Source organism: Topomyia yanbarensis, chromosome 2 (genome assembly GCF_030247195.1).
Source record: "Topomyia yanbarensis strain Yona2022 chromosome 2, ASM3024719v1, whole genome shotgun sequence".
Taxonomy (NCBI): domain Eukaryota; kingdom Metazoa; phylum Arthropoda; class Insecta; order Diptera; family Culicidae; genus Topomyia; species Topomyia yanbarensis.
The window spans coordinates 226369321-226390708 of record NC_080671.1 but is presented as its reverse complement, the minus strand read 5'-3'; the positions used below and the strand labels follow the sequence as shown (position 1 = coordinate 226390708).

General features: G+C 38.8%; 1 protein-coding gene and 1 long non-coding RNA gene across 3 annotated transcripts in view; both read left to right on the top strand.

The window, feature by feature from the left end:
- LOC131682938 (transcription factor HNF-4 homolog) overlaps positions 1-21388 on the top strand; it is a 442320-nt gene that overhangs the window by 254786 nt on the left and 166146 nt on the right. The gene's annotated exons all lie outside the window — the stretch shown is intronic.
- Positions 15949-17333, top strand: LOC131682946 (uncharacterized). Its single transcript, XR_009304280.1, has 3 exons — positions 15949-15974; positions 16036-16089; positions 16154-17333. It is a non-coding gene; the product is annotated as an uncharacterized LOC131682946 (long non-coding RNA).

The following is a 21388-nucleotide window of genomic DNA, read 5'->3' as shown; positions in this document are numbered from 1 at the left end:
GTATCGAGTCTTTGTCGAGGAATATCACGCGCTAGGGCACATGCAGCGCATAACGGACTACGAAAATCCTCCGACTCCATGCTACCATCTTCCGCATCACGCTGTAGTGCGCGAAGATAGCACGACGACCAAACTGAGGGTAGTTTTTGACGCGTCGTGCGAAACCCCCAACGGACCACCGCTGAACGACGCGCTTCTGGTTGGACCAACCGTGCAAGAAGACCTGCGATCAATTATAATGCGAGCCCGAACACACCCAGTCATGCTGATCGCCGACATCAAGCAGATGTACCGCCAAGTCCTGGTAGACGAGCAGGACACTCCACTGCAGCGAATTGTTTGGCGAGTTTCCCCCACACTTCGATGGAAACTTTTGAACTAAAGACCGTAACATACGGCACAGCCAGCGCACCGTACCTTGCAACGAGAGTTCTCCAGCAACTAGCCGACGACGAACGCGACGAGTACCCCGAAGCAGCTGAAGTTCTACGCAAGGATTTCTACGTCGACGATCTGTTTTCTGGTGGACGCAACATAGCAGAAACAACCGCTTTACGCAAGCAGCTCGACGCGCTGTTACTCAAGGGCGGTTTCGAACTCCGCAAATGGGCATCCAATGAAGAAGCAGTAGTGGAGGATGTCCCTGCAGAAAATCGTGCTGTACAAGAGGCGGTCGACCTAGACCGAGATCCGTGCATAAAAACGCTTGGACTGCACTGGGAACCGTACACCGACCAGCTCCGCTACAAAATTCAGCTTCCTCCGTCAACAACAGATGCACCGCTTACGAAACGCATCGCACTGTCATATATCGCACGGTTGTTTGATCCGCTTGGACTTGTCGGACCCGTCGTAACTACCGCCAAAATGTTCATGCAGACTCTCTGGACCTTGAAGGACGACGACGGCAAGATTTGGAGCTGGGACAACGAACTACCGACCGCCATCAAAGAACGCTGGCAAGAGTACCAATCGCAACTCAATCGGCTGAACGATTTGCGCATCAACCGTTGCATTCTTCTCTCCAATCCCGTATCAGTCCAGCAGCATTTCTTCTTCGACGCCTCAGAACACGCATACGGCTCGTGTGTCTACGTCCGCTCTACAGATGCCTCTAGTGCAGTCAAAGTTTGTCTGCTTACTGCGAAGTCGAAGGTCGCACCCCTGAAAAAACAAAGCATTCCCCGACTCGAGCTCTGCGGTGCCCTTCTGTCTGCTGAACTCTACGAGAAGGTGACGTCATCGCTCCAAATGCACACTGAAACGTTCTTTTGGGTCGATTCTACCATCGTGCTGAGTTGGCTAAATTCTTCTCCGTCGACCTGGACAACGTTCGTGGCCAATCGAGTCTCCAAAATTCAGACCGCCACGCAAAACTGCTCTTGGAACCACGTAGCAGGCCAGCAAAACCCAGCAGACCACATTTCCAGAGGAACACCCGCAGAAACCCTACTACAAAACGATCTTTGGTGGCAAGGATCTCAATGGCTGCAGAGCGACCAACGCGACTGGCCAATTCAACAACCGAACGCTAATCAGCCTCCTGAAGTCCTCGTGGAAGCACGAAAAGTACCAGCAGCAGTAACTTCCGCCGCCGTTGAACCCTCATTCGTCGACCAGTTCGTTGAAACATTCTCCAACTTCCAGCATATGGTCCGAGTAGCCGCTTACTGTCGACGATTTCTTCAGAACTGTCGGAAAACTTCTACAGCACAAGCGGAATCAGTACATCTCACAGTCGACGAGCAGAAGGAAGCAGAAGCGACGATCATCAGACTCATCCAACAGCAAAGCTTCAGCAACGAGTACAAGGCCCTCCAACAAGCACAGACTGTATCAGCAAAATCTCGCATCCGTTGGTTTCATCCCTTTATCGGCGCAGATCAGCTGATTCGCATTGGCGGTAGATTGGGGAAGGCCAATCAGCAGTATGACAGCAAACATCAGATTCTTCTTCCGGCTTTTCATCACTTCTCCATCCTACTCGTTCGCCACTATCACGAGAAGAATTTACATGCAGCACCCCAACTTCTGCTTAACCTTCTTCGCTTACGATACTGGATAACAGGGTGCAGAAGTTCACTCACACCAGGTCATTTTCTCACTGGAGCTGCGTTGAAGCCTGTCCCGGACATAGATGTCACCAACATTCCTTTCAACCGGCTTCGACAGTGGCAACAAATTCAAAAAATGTTCCAACAGCTGTGGAAACGATGGCATTTGGAATATCTGTCAATGCTACAATCCCGTTTTCCACGCAGCGATGATCTTCGGCGATTCGACGACGAACAAGGCAAGAAAGCGCTATTTATTCTTCACTAATAACTCACTTATATTTCTAATTAACCACTTTATTCTTAAATACACTATATTACTCAACTTAATTATGATTAATCTTACGGATTGAATTTAATTCGCGTACTCAAACTGACTTCTAACTGTTTTTACTGCTGATCGATTTTAAGTCTGCTATCAGCTGATGACTAAGAGGCGCGACCACGGACGGCGCCCCCATTTATATGTTTAAACCGGGAGCTGGTTGCAGAAGATAGCTACCACGGTTTGGGCATCGATGAAACGATCGATGAACGATGGAGCCATTGGTTGTTTGCATGCGCCGCTGAGATATAGGTGGCGCGTTGGTACCATTTTTCGTTTTGCAAGAACACACACACACACACACACACACACACACATATATATATATATATATATATATATATATATATATATATATATATATATATATATATATATATATATATATATATATATATATATATATATATATATATATATATATATATATATATATATATATATATATATATATATATATATATATATATATATATATATATATATATATATATATATATATATATATATATATATATATATATATATATATATATATATATATATATATATATATATATATATATATATATATATATATATATATATATATATATATATATATATATATATATATATATATATATATATATATATATATATATATATATATATATATATATATATATATATATATATATATATATATATATATAAATATATATAAATATGCAGTAATTTCATGAAACAAAGTTATACGAACTCTCAGAATTCTACAATATTTGGTAGAATCGTTCCTTATCGAAAAATGTTAGATATATATTTTTGCCTTTCTCATATAAAGAAAGGCTATGCAATCACTGTAAAAATCGACTTTTTAACCGAGGCCCGGAGGACCGAGTGTCATACATCATTCGATTCAGTTCGTCGAGATCGGCAAATGTCTGTGTGTATGTATGTGTGAGTGCATGTGTGTGTATGTGTGTGTGTCATTTAAACTCACACAATTTTCTCAGAGATGACTGAACCGATTTTCGCAAACTCAGTTTCATCTGAAAGGTATAACGCTCCCATAAGCTGCTGTTGAATTTTTAGTTGATCCGACTTCCGGTTCCGGAATTACGGGTTGAAGAGTGCGGTCACACAGCAAATTATCATATAAACTGGTACCACCATGAAGTTCAAATGATGTAAAACCTATTAAAATTGATGTAACATTACTCTAGTTAGCGGGTCTGGATCACTAATGATCAATCAAAGCAGCTTTGACCACATTGGCCACCAATGACGGTTCATGACGCCCCCGGGGAACCCGCCAAGTTGCTAAGCTAATATCACAACCATTCCCCAACGAATTCTCTACCGATTTTTACAAACTTGATTTCAAATGAAAGGTGCAGTAATACCATTGACTGCTGCTGAATTTCATTCGGTTCTGACTCTTGCTTCCAGAGTTACAGGGGTGTTAGTAAGGATACACTGGAATTTCCCATATAAATCGGTACAATCGTAATACCTCAGAGGCTAAAAACTATTGAAATGGTCACCAAATTACTTCTAATCGCAGATCTAGATCACTGATTGCCAATCAAACATTCTTTGAATATATTGTCCACTATCGACGATTCCGGAAGTCCGGAATTGCGGTCATATTCCACAATTAAAGTCACATTGGTTCTTCGGTGATGACTGAACCGATTTTCTCAAACCAAGTCTCAAATGGAAGGCAAAATATGCAGTTGAGTATTGCGTTGCCGCCCCTCCTCCCCCCGCCTTGCGCTTACACCTCCCTCCTTCATCACTCCCCTCCCCTTGGACCACTCTCACGGCCGCATTTCCTTCATCCACCCCGTATACCGAAATAAGATGAAGGATTTCTGACGCATCCTCCACTCCCACTCTACTAACCCCCCATTCCCTACACGTTCAAACCCATTCCACCAACCTTTCCAAATTATAATCACATGAAGATAACAGTGAACTCATGCTTATTAAGCTAATTAAATATTATTCTTTTGCCTTTCTTATATAGAAAGGTTATGCAATTGCTCCAAAAACCGACTTTCTAACCGAAGCCTAAAGGGGCGAGTCTCATATAACATTCGACTCAGTTCGCCGAGATCGCAAAATATCTGTGTGTATGTATGTGTGTATGTATGTGTGTGTATGTATGTATGTATGTGTGTGTATGTACGGATTTGTTAACAAAATGTCCACATCGGTTTCTCGGAGATGAATGAACTGATTTTAACAAACTTGATTTTAAATGAAGTGTCCATCAGCTGCTGTTGAATTTTGTGTGGATCCGAGTTCTGGTTCCTGAATTACAGGGTGATACGTACGATCACGCAGCAAATCCCGATTCCAACGAATTCTGCGATGAATGTAAAAAGGTGATTTTTTTCCAAAATGTGAACACAACTGTTGAATTTGTAGATCTAGGTCACCAATAGTCATTCAAAGTTTCTTTGGCCACACTGGCCATCGACGGATCCGAAGGCATCCAAATTCAGAATAACGGTTATATTGGTTTCTCGAAAATGGCTAGACCGATTTAATCAACTGCAAAAAGGTGCTCTTATATATACTTACCAAATGTAATAAGAATGAAAGACATTTCCATAATGTTATATTGTACGAATCAGCTATTAAATCATAGTTTGGAGAAATGAGAAAGGCACAATTGCACCTCTAGGTGGATTAAAACAGGTTTTTTGTTTCGTCATTAGGGTGTCCCTTTCCACGTTAGACTGAGTGGATTTTCAAAAGTTTAATTTTTTTTAAATTCATAATTTGTGAATCGCTCAACCGATTTCCGTGGGTTATAGATCAAATGAAAGGTACCTAAGTGGAGTTTCAAGAAAAAATATTAACTTTAAAATATATTGAGTTTTGTACGAACAAAATACGCATTAAATGCTTTTTCTTGATTTTCACTGCGAGGGTCCTTGAATACTCCATACTTTTATATTTTTATTTGAAAGATCATTCAATTCTACACAGTATCTCCAAACATTTTTTTGAACAAGATCTAGAGGTTTCGGAGATATAATTTTTTGAAAATTAAAAATCTATGTATACACCCCACATGCATGGAAACGATGTAATCGCAAGGTAATTCACCATACACTTCCAGCGAGTCACAGCAGCTGTGAATAAAGAAATCTATGATTTACTGCTGGGTGCAACATTCGTTTCAATCTGGGGGTCTTCCATTAACCACGTAATACAAATTCAGACATTGCAGACCCTGCCCTCCCCTCGCGTTCAAAATACTTTTCCCGAGCGTCCACTCTGGCTAGATTGGGAGTGTTGCTCGGATTTGAAAAAAGAGCATTCTACCTATTTGCTGAGACAAAGGACATGGTTGGTACAGTGGCGTAGCCAGGGGGGAGGGGGGTTCGGGGTCAACCCCCCCCCAAACCAAAATTAATTGAATTAAAAAAAATGATTGGTGGTGACCAATTTAATATAAAAAAATATTTCATTTTTAATATTTAAATAATAATTTTGGAAGTACTACGATGGGATGCATATGAAAGACGGAATGCGGAAACGGCGTATGAACAACGAATTGCAACAGTAGCTTGGAGAACCACCTATTGTTCGCTCAGCGCGGCTGCATGTTTTCAGAATGGTGAACAACTCGGTAAACTCTAGAAACTCAACACGTTGCATTCGAAATCACTGAGAACGCGTTCATCTCCCGCCAGCATGCTCCAGGTTTTTTGACCGTAGAAGACAACCGGTCCAATGAGCGATTTGTAGAAGATTAACTTCATTCGGTGTCATACCTTCGTTGATCGAAGGGTTCTTCCAAGCCCAAAGTAACAATGTTCACCTGCTAGAATACTTTTCTAAATTTCTCTGTTGGTGTCATTATTGGCGGTCATTAGTGAGCCCAAATACACGAGCTCATCCAGTAAACGAAATGGCGACTAGGCGGGTTAAAACATGCCGACAAGTGGTAGGCTATTGAAACATTGTTCTAGGCTATCCTCTGTAACTCGCTAACAATCTACCCTAATTGTGCAGGTATCAACCAACTCGATATCATCGTCATCGCTTCAACCGTCAGTCGGATGTACGTTCCCACCCTCGTCTCAAGATTGTGTGGTACAATATTGACGAACCGGCGAAGCTAAAAAGCTGAGCAGACTTTCGTTGCTGACTATGAAAAAATACGACTTTATTGGGTATAGCATACGTTACTCGATTGAGTTTCATACGAGCATCTTATGATTCACATAAACATAAGAGGAATATATATTTTTGTCTTTTACCAATTAAGCCTGTCGACTGTTTTGATGTATTTTTCAATGGATTTTCGGCTATTTCATTCATGTACTGCAGCACAAACGATGTATGTTTATGTTTTCCGACGATTCGACAATTTATAGTGTCTTTTTCACAGGAATTTTTAGCTTGATTCGATATCATTTATTTTTTAAATTTCAAAAATATCTATTTCTTTTATTCATTTCGTTTATTTGATAGGCACAAATGCGTTAGCTTGGCGGTGCCACATTCTTTTGTTTTTACATTTTGAATATCTTAAAACTAGGAGGTTACAATGTTGAAATATTTTTTTATAAAAGAGAAAAATTTTACAGCTATCTTAAGACTAGAAAAAAGATTCTATATCCAAGAGAGGGGGCAAAAATTTCAAAACAAGGAATTCAATAGTAATAGTTTTTTAGGAAATATTTACAGTTCTCTTAAAACTAACAATATAGTTTTGTACACAAAAGGGGGAACAAATATTTATGAAAAACTTCACATGTGTTTTAAAACTAGGGATACAATTCTATTTACAAGATGGGGGACAATAGTTTTAACAAAGAGTAGAAATTACAACATTCTTAAAACTAGGAATACGGAATACAAATTTGATTTTTTTATCGGAGACTTATGCTTGGTCATTTCCAAAATCGGTGTAGAAGTAGTTGTATCAAGGGCAGGGGAGAGAAGGCGTAGATGGTGACCGGGAGAGAAGAGCAAAACTTGCAACTTTCGGGCAAACGGGAGATCAGCGAATCAAATTAGCGCCTCAGTCTAGTAGGTCGGATTGGCGGATGGTATTCTTCGGACCCGCGGGGAATCCTTCAAAAGTCATCGGACCTCGAATCGCTCTCGCTTCAGTTTCCGTAGTGGTAAGGGCGACGGCGGTTACATAGTGGCAGTCTGGAGGCGATCGGTTCCACAAGGCAGGAAGAAACTTCTAAAAACGAGAAATAAAAAGAGAGGGGTAAATTGGGATATTTATCGTTTTAATGAAAGTATAAATAAGGGACATATAGGGGAAATCACGATTTTCCAGCATATCTCGGACTGGGACATTGGGTGGTCTACCTCGGGCCCGAAGGGAATCCTTTAACTGAGACCTGGCATCCAAATACCCAGACAACGTGCTCGATGTCGTGATAGCCCTCGTCACAAGCGCACAGACTACTCTCCGCAAGCCCAATACGCCGTAAATGCGCATTTAAGGTGTAGTGGTTGGACATATGTCGGGACATTACACGAATAAAATCCCGACCCACATCCATCCCCCTGAACCAAGGCTTCGTTGATACCTTTGGGATAATGGAATGTAGCCATCGTCCAAGTTCACCATTGCTCCACGAGGTTTGCCAACTGTTGAGTGTCCTCTGACGACAAATACTAAAAAATTCGTTGAAGCAGATTGGTCTTTCGTATATGTCACCATTTGATGCGCCCACCTTTGCCAATGAGTCGGCCTTTTCATTGCCCGGGATAGAGCAATGATAGGGGACCCAAACAAAGGTAATCTGATAAGATTTTTCAGATAACGTATACAAGGACTCCCGCATCTTCCCCAGAAAATACGGGAATTGTTTTTTGGGCTTCATCGCACGAAGAGCCTCGATAGAGCTGAGGCTGTCCGAAATGATGAAGTAGTGATCTGTGGGCAGAGTGTCGATGATCCCAAGGGTGTACTGAATTGCAGCTAACTCTGCGACGTAAACTGAAGCGGGATCATTGAGCTTTAATGAAGCGTTGATAGTATTGTTGAAGATACCGAAGCCAGTGGACCCATCGAGATTTGATCGGTCAGTGTAAACCATTTTGTCACAGTCGACTTCTCGGAATTTATTATAAAATATATTGGAGATCACTTGCGGGCGTATTTGGTCCGGGATTCCATGAATCTCTTCCTTCATGGGTGTGTCGAAGAATACAGTAGAATCAGAAGTATCTAGGAAACGAACATGGTTGGGAGTATATGAAGAAGGATTAATGTTCTGTGCCATGTAGTCGAAGTACAAGGACATAAATCGGGTTTGAGAATTTAGCTCGACGAGCCACTCGAAGTTTTCAATCACCAACGGGTTCAGAATGTCGCATCGGATGAGCAATCGATATGAGAGTTCCCAAAATCGATTTTTAGCGGAAGAACGCCCGCCAGAACTTCGAGACTGATCGCATGGGTCGAGTGCATGCAACCCAAGGCAATGCGAAAGCAACGATACTGGATTCTCTCCAGTTTGATGAAGTGTATGTTCGCAGCGGTGCGGAGACAGAAACACCCGTACTCCATCACCGACAATATCGTTGTTTGGTATAACCTGATCAGGTCTCCTGGGTGGGCATCACACAATGTTCCAGTTATTGTCCAGAGAAAATTGATCCTTTGTTGGCATTTCTGTTTCAGATACCTAATGTGACATCCCCAGGTACCTTTAGAGTCGAACCAGACCCCGAGATATTTAAATGTGAAAACCTGATTGATCGTTGCACCCATTAATAGAAGCTGGAGTTGCGCCGGTTCACGCTTCCTAGAAAAGACAACTAACTCAGTTTTCTCCGTGGAGAACTCAATACCCAGCTGAAGAGCCCAAGCAGACAAATTGTCTAAGGTATTTTGTAATGGTCCTTGCAAGTCGGCAGCTTTGGGCCCTGTATTAGAGACCACCCCCGATCAGAAACACATAACAGAAATATTTCAAAAATTTATCTCACGTTGTTACTTGTTATAAATTTCTGTTATTTTAACTACTAACGAGACCAAATTTATAACACAATATGTTACAAAAATTGTGTTCTGTTATAATCATGTTATTTCATTCTGATCGGGCCCCGTCGTCTGCAAGTTGCCTTAGCGTGCATGAATTGGCAAGACAATCGTCAATGTCATTTACGTAAAAATTGTAGAGCAGGGGACTTAGACATGAGCCCTGTGGAAGACTTATGTAGCTGAATCGCGATGTTGTTAAATCGCCATGCGAAAAGTGCATGTGCTTTTCAGACAACAGGTTTAGCAAAAAGTTATTTAAAATTGGTGAAAGACCATGCTGACCAGAATGTTGATAGAAACTGAGTCAAAAGCCCCCTTAATATCCAAGAAGACTGATGCCATCTGCACTTTGTTAGCATAGGCCATTTGGATTTCTGTAGAAAGCAACGCAAGGCAATCGTTCGTCCCTTTGCATTTGCGGAAGCCATTGTGTATCTGACAGTAAGCCATTTGCTTCAACCCAATTGTCGAGGCGAAACAAGATCATTTTCTCGAACAACTTCCGAATACACTACAGCATTGCAATCGGCCGATGCGAGTTGTGGTCGGAGGCTGGTTTTCCTGGTTTTTGGATGACGATGTCCTTCACTTGCCTCCAGTCATGAGGGACAATGTAACGCTCATGAAACTTGTTAAATAAATTCAACATGCGCCTTTTTGCAGTGTCAGGCAAATTCTTCAGCAAGTTGAATTTGATTCTATCTAACCCTGGGGCGTTATTGTTGCATAATAAGAGAGCAAGTGAGAACTCCACCATCGAAAACGGTGTTTCGTTCGCGGTATCGGGAGGAGACGCGGCGCGGCACGTTTTCTGTACCGGGACAGAGTCCGGACAGATCTTCTTGGCGAAAGCGAATATCCAACGGTTTGAATATTCCACGTTCTCGTTGGTACTGTTTCGGTTACGCATACGTCGAGCCGTACCCCAAAGAGTGCTCATCGCTGTTTCTCTCGTTAACCCGTCGGCGAACCGGCGCCAATAGCTGCGTTTTTTGGCTTTCATTCGCCTTTCTAACGACACGTATAGTATATTTCTAACGACGCGATAGCTAGCGGGTAACCCGTCTTCCCGGAAGCCCTTATATGCAGTAAACTTGTCCGCGTACCTCTCTGAGCAGTCTTTGTCCCACCACGGGGTGGGAGACCGTGCATGGGTATTCGCGCTGGGTACTGGTTTAGTCTGAGCTTGATTCGCACTGTCGAGAATCAAGCTAGCCAAAAACCTGTACTCTTCCTCCGGAGGAAGTTCTTGAGTGGATTCGATTTTAACGGATATCGCGGTCGCGTAACACTTCCAATCAATGTTCCGTGTGAGGTCATTTCTCCCTTGTTGAAATTGTCGCAAAGATCTTGGATTAATGTTGATCTATTATCATCATGAAGACAGCCCCATACCGTACCGTGCGAGTTATAGTCTCCCAGAACTAGCCGCGGTGCCGGTAAGGATTCCGTGATATTACAAAGAGTTCGGTGCCCAACAGAGGCTCTAGGAGGAATGTAGATGGAAGCAATGCAAAGGTCTTTACCTGTGATTATAACTTGACCATCACCAATTCTCGATCCAGACGAATTATATTAAAGTCGTGGAAGTTGAGATTTATATCGGAAGTTAACCAAGTTTCACATAATGCGAAAACATCACATTTTAAACTGTTTAGTAAAAATTTGACGGAATCGATTTTCGGGAGGATACTTCTGCTGTTCCACTGTAGAACAGTGATCAAATCGGTGACCTCGTTCGATGACTAAGCCATCGAAGGATACGATCGCTGCAAGGAGGGGCCATTTAGCAGTCAACTGCTTCAAAAATGTTTGCACTGTAGGGAGAAAACGTATTAGAATGCTTTTAAGAGGATCAGTAACATTGAAAGCTGTGAAAATTAAGTCCACTATGTCAGAAAATTGCATTAGTCCGCCACTGGACTGAGTATCTGTTTGAAAAACGCTTTTAATCCACCTAACAGTGTGATGAGACATTTCTTCTAACTCTTATCACTCTCTTCGGATATTATATCGTTTAAGAACATTTAGAACTTGATGCTTCGCGATGTTTTTGATAACACATGCTACCTGGGATAGTGGCAGGACTCAGAGAATCGCTCAAATCAGCATAGGACAACATCAGTGCTAGAAATCTCAAACCAAATCAATGGGAAAGCGAAAAAATGGCCCATAAAATAGACATACAAACGAATTATTGCCAATGCTATGTTAATAAAATATCTAAATTCCTCAATAAATGCATTGTGGTGGGAAAACTGAATTTTCCTAAAGGGGTTATGTATATTGTACTGAGCCAAAAAAATTGATTTTTTTTGTAATCGATTTGAAGTTTATACTTTACTCAAATTTCCAACGCGACTGAGAATTAAGATATCAACGCTTTTTCTTGAAAAAAAGCGATACTAGCAGTGACACCATTCAAAGAAAATCAACAGTGAATATTTCCAGACTTGGTTTTATTTCCTATTTAAGAACTATTGTGTTTTTTACATCCTAGATTGCATGATTCAGTGATCGAAACCCAAAACTTCATGAAGTATTTGAAATTATTAAATTAAAATTTGTGTTTGCTATTGAAATTGACAAAATGATAGTATCTCCCCTTTGGCGATTGTTTACTTTTTCGGTCCCACCTATCAGCATTGAAGTATCGCCCTTACGTTTTTTTACAATACCAATTTTACAATTGGTTGGGGTTTGGTGAAAATCGATCTTACTGTCCAAACGGCATAATTCCGAAACCGTAATTTTTGAAGTTTTAAAATTATGCAGAATTAATTTTTCAGAAAATAGTAACAGAGTTCGTGTCTTTAGCGAATTTGTTGAGACTTTATTGTAGTCATGAATATTAACCTGAGAAAATTCACCATAAATACTTCTTGGACGATATACCGTCAAAATTATTTTATCAAATGATGCGCTGTTTAACGTTTGTAAAACTCATCGAAGATACTAAACCTCCGAAATTGGCGGTTTCAAAATGATGTTATCTTGGCCTTAAATTACTGTTTTTGAACATTTTACCTATACATATAATTGGTCATGCAACAAAAATCAAATTCTCATCAAAATCGATAAGAACCTGCTAGAATCGAATGGAAATCGTCATTTTTCATAAATTTCTCTCTATATTCGGAAAGTGTTATCCTCGTTATTAATCATATTACGTTTTCATCTCAACTCGACGCATTCCCAAAATAAAAACCTGTTTTAGTCCACCTAGTGGTGCATTGTGCTTTTCTCATTTGTCCAAACTACGATTCCATAGCTGGTTATATTCAATACAATGGTGGAAATGAATATTACATGTCCAGTACGATTTGCACATACGTACAATGGATCGACAGCCACGATCTTGAGATACTATGTGATACTGAAACATCGCTTGAAACCAGCGGCGGATCATGGAGAAAGATCCGGGAGGTCCGGGTCCTGCCAAAAATTTTCAACTTGTTAAGAAATTTTAAACTAGTTTTAATTTTAAAGTAGCAACCCCTCACTGGATACACCCTCCGGGTCGGTATGATTGACGACTTTTAGAGTGATTGCATAACCTTTGTATATGAGAAAGGCAAAAATGTACTAAAGTCCAAAAAAATCAATTTTTGTCAAACATTATTTTTTCGAGTTTACATCAAATCTCAATGTTTCATGCATTATAAAGTCATTTGGCATCAAAAATACAAATTTGATTTTGAAAATTTTTCATTTCACTTTATATGGGAATTTGCTGTGTGATTGCACTCTTCAACTCGTAACTCCGGAACCGGAAGTCCAATCAATAAAAAATTCAATTGCAGCCGATGGGAAGGTTGTACCTTTCCTTGATGTTGGTCGCAGGATCGATTGTTTCGTCGTCGACGAAAGAAACCGGTCGGGCTCGGTCCACACCCGGATTGGGCCAACTAGTCGACTATGTAGAGCTGAGGCCACCGTGCATACAATCGAACTCTCCCAGTGCAGGGTTGTCGGTCGGTCGGCTTCTGCTTTCACGTGTCACTTTTGTCACTGGAATAATTATTTTAATTTTAATATGCACACTTTATATTGCTTAACTTTTGTTACGAAAATGAGGCCTGATCCATCGCTTCCATCCGTTTTTATCTTTATTGATGTCCTGAATGTGAAAGTCGGTGCCGAATGACAGGAGAATATCCGTTGCGTAGTGGGACTCAGGGAAATGTCAAAGAGTTAGGATTATGGCGTCAAGGGGTATGGGAACATTTTATAGCAAGTTCAAATTTGATTTTAAATTTAATAATAGGGTATATTCATAGTCTTAAGTAATTTAATATAAATTTAATTCATTTGTTTTAATTCATTTGCCTTTATTTAATGGGACAAATTCTGACACCATGTTGGAATAGGAAATGTTAATATTAGTGTTTAAGCTAGTTTAATACTATAGTAATGATAATTTAAATAATTTTCTGTTTAGCTAAGAAATAGAGGATAAGATTCATCAATAGATTTATTTACATGTGTTTTTTAATCCAATTGTGCACGTAGGGGAGAGAGGGTAACAATGAAACACATTTTTTCTACAATTTAATTTTGATGATAATACTTGTTATTTGTGTAATCAAAAGTGATACATAGTGCCACTCTGTTGTTAACTAATACATATATTTTTTCCAGCTGGTAAAATTCACGGGAAATAACATTTTTTGGATAATAAACAGTCGGTGGTAAAATGTATCAGTGTGCCCCATGGGTAGGAACTATGAAACACGGTGTCGTCTATAGTGAAATATTCTACTTATAAATTTTATTCTTTTGTTTTGACGAAGAATGATCCTAACGCTTTGAATTAAAGTTATATTGAGGCGAAAATCGTTTGTTTACGAAAGAATCCACTATAGCATCGCGTAACATTGAACCACCATATATACATATCAGCTGCAATCCTGAAATAAGAGACAATTTCTACAAAACTTGCCCAAATTTACTAATTTTGCACTATATGAGTAGTATTTACTGTTGAAAATCGGAACCCATTCACATTTTGAGACAGACCACAAAAACAAAAAATTATCGCTGTTCCCCATACGCCTTCGTTCCACAGTTACCCAATGGGTCTATTCATGAAAATTGTGAAATTACACAGAACCATGAGAAGTTACCAAAAAACTTTGTTCGCGGCATATGTTGAGCATAAAATTTGCTATAAATAGCAATAGACTAAACATTTATTCAATGAATGGTAACTCATAAAGATGGAATAATGTTTTTCATTGCAAATTTACTCTGGCTATCACAAAACAAACAAATATCCATTAAAAGAGATACAGTTATCAGATCTCTTCCAAAATATAGCAACACGTGTAAAGAATTAGAAATCGTGAAATATGAGAGAATGAGATGATTCTGATCATGCATTATGATTTTATTGCGAATGTTTCATAGTTCCTGCTGATCCACTGTTACCCTCTCTCCCCTATATATTGGAAACAGTTAATGTAATCGGACTCGGAGGTTACAATCCTCCCGGAGTCGGGATGAAAAAAACAAGGTTTTTTTTAATGACTCATCGGCATGGGCCTACTTCCCCTAAAGTTTCCAATTAATTTGAAACAATGATTTTTCCGTACCACGGAGCTCTTTTCTTCCAGATCATTATGGGATTCTTATGCGGTGAGACTCGCCATGCCGAAGCAATAATTGTTTTATAGATTTAGCAAAAAGTAAGTAATAATATTTGTAATCTTTAATCTCGAAACAGATATAGAGATTGACCTTAACTATGGGCCTACTTCCTTCGGAGATACTAGTTAATTTGAAACAATGATTTTTCCCGTGAGGGAGCTCTTTTCTTCCAATTTATGTGAATCTCCAACGGTGAGACTCGCCGTCCCTCAGCCTACTTTTGTGATTTTGGTCATATTTGGAAATGTGAAATAGCTATCTCAGGGTCCGTCAGAAAAAATAAGCATTTGCCATCCCCATGCTCTTCCAGAATAAAAAGTCAACAGCTGCCGCCCAGACAAAATAGGTTATGTAATTCGTAGAAGACAAGACAAAACTCTAATACCGTCTTCATTCTATCCCGATACTGTCTAAAGCCATTCGCCAAAGACAAAAACAAATTTAATAACAATTGTTTCTCTTCCTTTCCTTCCCTTTACATACTCTCATTCATTTCTTTCACAATCATACTCTTTCTCATTCTTCCTCGATCAGTCTACCCACTAACCATTTGCATCTCTCATTCATACACTATCATTCATGCAAGCATTCCCTGCTGATTCATGATTTCCACTCACACACTTATGCATAAATATCTTAATAATTTCTAGGGCGCCCTAATTTATAAGTCAAATTAAGTTTGCGGTTTTATGTTGCACCATCCGATAAACATACGGTGCCGCTATTAACTGCTTTACCCTATTTCATTTAGAAGAAAACATCGAAAATATTCGAGGGTTCTTGAAATTTGGGAAATTATACCACCTGGGTGCTTATGGGATTACTTTTGTACCACCCGTTAGGTCAACTGCTTGAGCTGTCAAGGAGCTGAGCTGTCAACAAACCTATGTTATTTAATGGCGAGGATGACTGTGCTTGTTTATTTCAGGTAAGATGCAGGAAATTTTATTTATTTAATGAAGTTTAAATGCTTTAATCTACATTTTCAGGTAAAGCCAAAAAACCATCGCACAATGTATGCTGCTGGCCATCTGAATTACCAAGTCAGCTCATTGAAAGGTATACTAATTTTTTTTATAATTTTTCATGTTCTGTTTATTTTTTCAGGTCACCTTCCAGCTTCGATGCAGAACAAACAAAATACACAGCTAAATAAAGTGAAATAATGCAAAGTTTGTGTTTTATTCAGCCTGGTTTTAAGTGCTTTGCTGGCCAGATTCCCAGTTTTTTCCGGAAAGATCTTCCAGTTCATAGGAACTCGTTCCTATTTTGGAAACTATTTTGCATGGGAGATATTGCTGCCCATATTTTGCATTATAGTACTCTCCCGCGTTTGAAAGTTTCATGTTCCTTCTAAAAACTAATTGGCCGGCCGTAAACGCTTTGGCAAATTGCCGGTACCGAAGATTATATTGTTTACGAGAAGATTCATGGGCTTTGGTCAGATTTTGGATGACCTTTCCGGAGCCAATTGCCCCCGCCGGGCAAACGTAAGTAATTAGTTACAAATGGCGCCCAACGTTAAATGAATTTAAAAAAGGTTTTCAACTTTTGGCCAAATTTGAACACCTTTTTAAGTAAGCTCCGGGAGGAATTGCAATTAATTAAATTAATTTCAATTTTTATGAAACAGATTTCTCATTTACTATCATTTTACATTTCTTATAAAAGAAATGTATAGAATTCGCTCAAACTTTCAAGATTTTTTCCGAGGCCCGGAGGGCCGAGTCTTATATACCAATCGACTCAGCTCGACGATTTGGGACAATGTCTGTGTGTGTGTGTGTGTGTGTGTGTGTGTGTGTGTCTGTGTGTGTGTGTATGTAACGGACAAATTCTCATTCGTGTTTCTCAGCAATGGCTGAACCGATCTTATCCAAACCAATTTTAAATGAAAGAACTAAAAAACAGTATGAACGCTATTAATTTGTTTTTCATTCTGATGTTTAGTTTCCAAGATATGAATGTTTGAATGCGTAAAAATGGCGTTTTTCGCAGTTTTTTTAAATTATCTGCCGAAATTGACTATATAGATTAACAATTTATATGTTTTTAGATAGCTTTAACGAATACCTTTCTATCAAGCTATAGATTGTTGAAATCGGACTATTATCAAAAAAGATATTGAACATTAAATGCGGACGAAAGATTTTTATCATTTCCCATTGCCAGAAATATGACCAAAAACATGTAATCTATTATTAACGCCAAAACGGCTTATTTTAGGTCAATAGTATCTTCGTAGAATATAATGTAGGCAATATGCCCTTTGTTTTGGTATTGTGCTTTTGCTGATTAATCACCCTATGAGTGAGATATTTTCACAAATTTTCTTGGAAGTGATTATATCGAAATGATGTCTTCAGGAAATTTGTAGCTCTTACCTTTGCGAATAACTTTACTGAAGACTTCAAATATCTATTTTGAATACTTTAAAAGTTATGGCTTGTTGTTTGTGGATTACTCTTTGTCGCCTATTTATTGTTCAATATAGTAATAATCCATTGAAATAAGCCAAACAGTATTTCGATAAAACGAATTTTGTATTTCATTTTTGTATCTACTACCGCTAGAAATAATCACCGAACACTTCCAGGTTGTCTGGAAGGAACTTGATAACTTATCAGTGCAAAAATGTTCATTTGTGCGAACCTTCTGACTGCAATTTTTCTAACTTATGACCATCGGATCGATCTGAAACCTTTCGGAAAATGAAAAGCGAAATAAATAACTCCAAGCAACGGCGAAGCCAAGAGAAGGTTTTGGGGTTTAACACCATACAGCCCCCCACCACCACACCAAAAAAAAATTGGATTGGAGTTGAAAATTTATTGATGCAAACTGATTTAATTCAATATTACAATAACATTATCTGATCCGTAGATTGATAACCTGTTGTTGTAAACATCATGAGGACTTCTGATAAATTGTCGGAATGGGGTCCTGATATGTAACTGATCTATTGGTCTTGATTTCACAGTTGTCTAATAGCCTCTATATCAAATTCCTGCCTGAAAACATTCCAATAGAAAATTCCAGAGTTCTGTAATCAATCATAATCCTCAGATTTATTTTCAAATTTTCAGCATTTTTCCTACACAATATTACGAAAGCTTATTAAACAATTTTTCCTAATTAGTTTGTGAAAATTATAAACTATTTGAAATTTTTTAATAGTTTTATTTTTTATTTAACCGTGATTTTTTAATAAATAGTGACCATCGCTTCACAACGCAGTCTATTTTTCATGGCTTGCGGTGAGCATGATCTCTCGAATTGCTAAACTGAAAATTATGGAATAGAAATTAATTTTTAGTATTCTTTACAGACCAGCTGGTGCCCTAAGACGATTTCGCTAGATTTTTAGAGCATTGTGCACTAGACTGCCCAGAAAAATGATGAATTTTTGAAAACTCAATCGGCCCACCCCTGAGTCGATTCCTAGTCCCACCAGGAGTACTTGTACCAAATTTGAAGCAAATCGGACAAGTCTAACTACCGGACCAACGTGCCTGAAATTTATATTGGATTTTTCAACAATTTACATGGAGAAAACTCACTAGCTCGTATTTTCGCCGCTAGGTGGCACTGTATACATCGTATTATCACTGTAAGTGAAAATAAGAAAGATATTTTAATTATCTACAACTTTGTCGAAGACTGCAAGTATATCCGGCTATGTTAAAAGAAGTTATTAAACTTTTAACGAAGTGATGTCTGAGTCAGTTTTGCATGGGGCCTAGCAGTGCATGGTTATGTATCAGTACTCGAGTCCCGCGAACTATATATTTTTGTGAAATAATAATTAGATTTAGCCGAATAGTATGTTTACAAGAATTATAGTAAATAATACGAGTTATGTTTTGGTTAGAACATTTTAGTTCCACCTGTGACCGCATAGAGAGCGCCACTACTAACTTTTCATAGAAGAGAGATAGAGTATCAAGATGTTCAGAAGAAATACTGAAAAATGCCTGTTCTATAACTTTGTAGAAGACTCCAAATTTCTATCTCTCTCCGTTGAAAAGTTAGTGTTAGCGCCCGCTATGCGGTAACAGGTGGAACTAAAATTTTCTAATCAAAGCATGACTCGTATTATTTACTATAATTCTTCTGAACATACCATTGAGCTAAACCTAACGATTATTTCACAAAAATGTTTAGTTCGTGTGAATCGAGTACTGATACTCAACCATGCACTGCTAGGCCCCATGCAAAACTGACTCAGACATCACTTCGTTAAAAGTTTAATAACTTCTTTTAACAAAGTCGGATTTACTTGCAGTCTTCGACTAAGTTGTAGACAATTCAATTATCCTTCTTATTTTCACTTACAGTGATAATACGATGCATACAGTGCCACCTAGCGGCGAAAATGCGTGCTGGTGGGTTTTCTCCATGTAAATTGTTGAAAATTCCCATACAAACTTCAGGCCCGTTGGTCCGGTAGTTAGACTTGTCCGATTTGCTTCAAATTTGGTGCAAGTACTCCTGGTGGGACTAGGAATCGACGCAGAGGTGGGCCCATAGGGGTCATTTTTTTCCTGTCACCCTACTGTGCACCCAGTGCATTAACGCAAGTGACGGAAGGTTATCGAAAAGTTTCGTGAAAATGAAAGTTCCAGTAATGATGATGATTTTCCCAAACGGTTCGTTTTCGTGAGGTTTTTATTTGTTCTTTGGCATTAGGATTAGCGATAATAATTCAAATCAAGAATACTACTGGGAAGTCACCTTTAGAAAAAGTGGATGTCGAAGTAAAATTTGAAACTATGCACGCATGTACTTCAGAGATAGCGTGATATCAGGAGCTGCGATTTCATTTCAATGCTTTTTTGTGAAAAGGGCGATACTTACAAATGTAAACATAGGGCTTTTTTCTTACATGCGAATGAGGGCTTTGAAACGCAACAAATTAACCTAAAAATTTTGATTCTACGATATTGCTTTCTTAAACTACAGCAAAAAATACAACGGGCGAAACTGTATTTTTGTTTGTTTATTTAAAGTTTCGCCCTCCACGCTCCATGCAAACAAACAGGGCGATACTTTTTTGCTAGCAGTTTAGAGGCAAAACTGTTATTTTCGTATTTTTTAGGATTATCAAACTGATACCAGCTGTAAATAGTAACAATGATCTCTATTGAAAAAAACCCGGACGAAATCGGTGGTGTAAAACGGAAGTTATTGTGAAAAAAACGTAAGAGCGATACTTCAATGCTGATAGATGGGACCGAAAAAGTAAACAATCGCCAAAGGGGCGATACTATCATTTTGTCAATTTCAATAGCAAAAACAAATTTTAATTTAATAATTTCAAATACTTTATGAAGTTTTGGGTTTTGATCACAGAATCATGCAATCTAGGATGTAAAAAAACACAATAGTTCTTAAATAGGAAATAAAACCAAGTCTGGAAATATTCACTGTTGATTTTCTTTGAATGGTATCACTGCTAGTATCACCCTTTTCAAGAAAAAGCGTTGATTTCTTAGTTCTCAGTCGCGTTGGAAATTTGAGTAAAGTATAAACTTCAAATCGATTCAAAAAAAAAATTCGATTTTTTGGCTCAGTACAATATATAATCCCTTTAGGAAAATTCAGTTTTCCCACCACAATATAGATATTTTATTACCAGAGCATTAACAATAATTCGTTGGTTTGTTTATTTTATGGGCCATTCTTTCGCTTTCCCATTGATTTGGTTTGAGATTTCTAGCACTGATGTTGTCCTATGCTGATTTGAGCGATTCTCTGAGTCCTGCCACTATCCCATGTAGTATGTGTTATCAAAAACATCGCGAAGCATCAAGTTCTAAATGCTCTCAAACGATATAATATCCGAAGAGTGATAAGAGTTATAAGAAATGTCTCATCACACTGTTAGGTGGATTAAACACGTTTTTTATTTATACTTTTTGTGGTTGGAGTGATATAAAGAAGTGTGAATATTTTCTCATTCCGGATGATGAAATTACTTTAGTGATCAAGATATCGCCTACCCAGTGTTCGAAGGTTTAGAGATGATTCAGTTGTTTAGCCTAGACATGCGGGGAGTGTAGTTTATAGAGGATAGCGCAACTCAATAATTTCAAAGCTTAGCGTAATTTTTTTTAATTTTTTTACACGTTTTATTTGCTACATCAATTGTTTCTTTGACCATTCCAAAATGGCTGATTCGAGTTTGAGTTATACCCAAGCTGTTGAATTGCTGTCAAGGTGGTACCATGAGATGAGAGTCGACCATCTTACCACTGATGAACTTTTGTTTGAGCTTTCAATGCGCACTATTGTAATTCGTGATGATCCGAGTTTCACGCGAAGAAAAAGAAGTTTACGTGA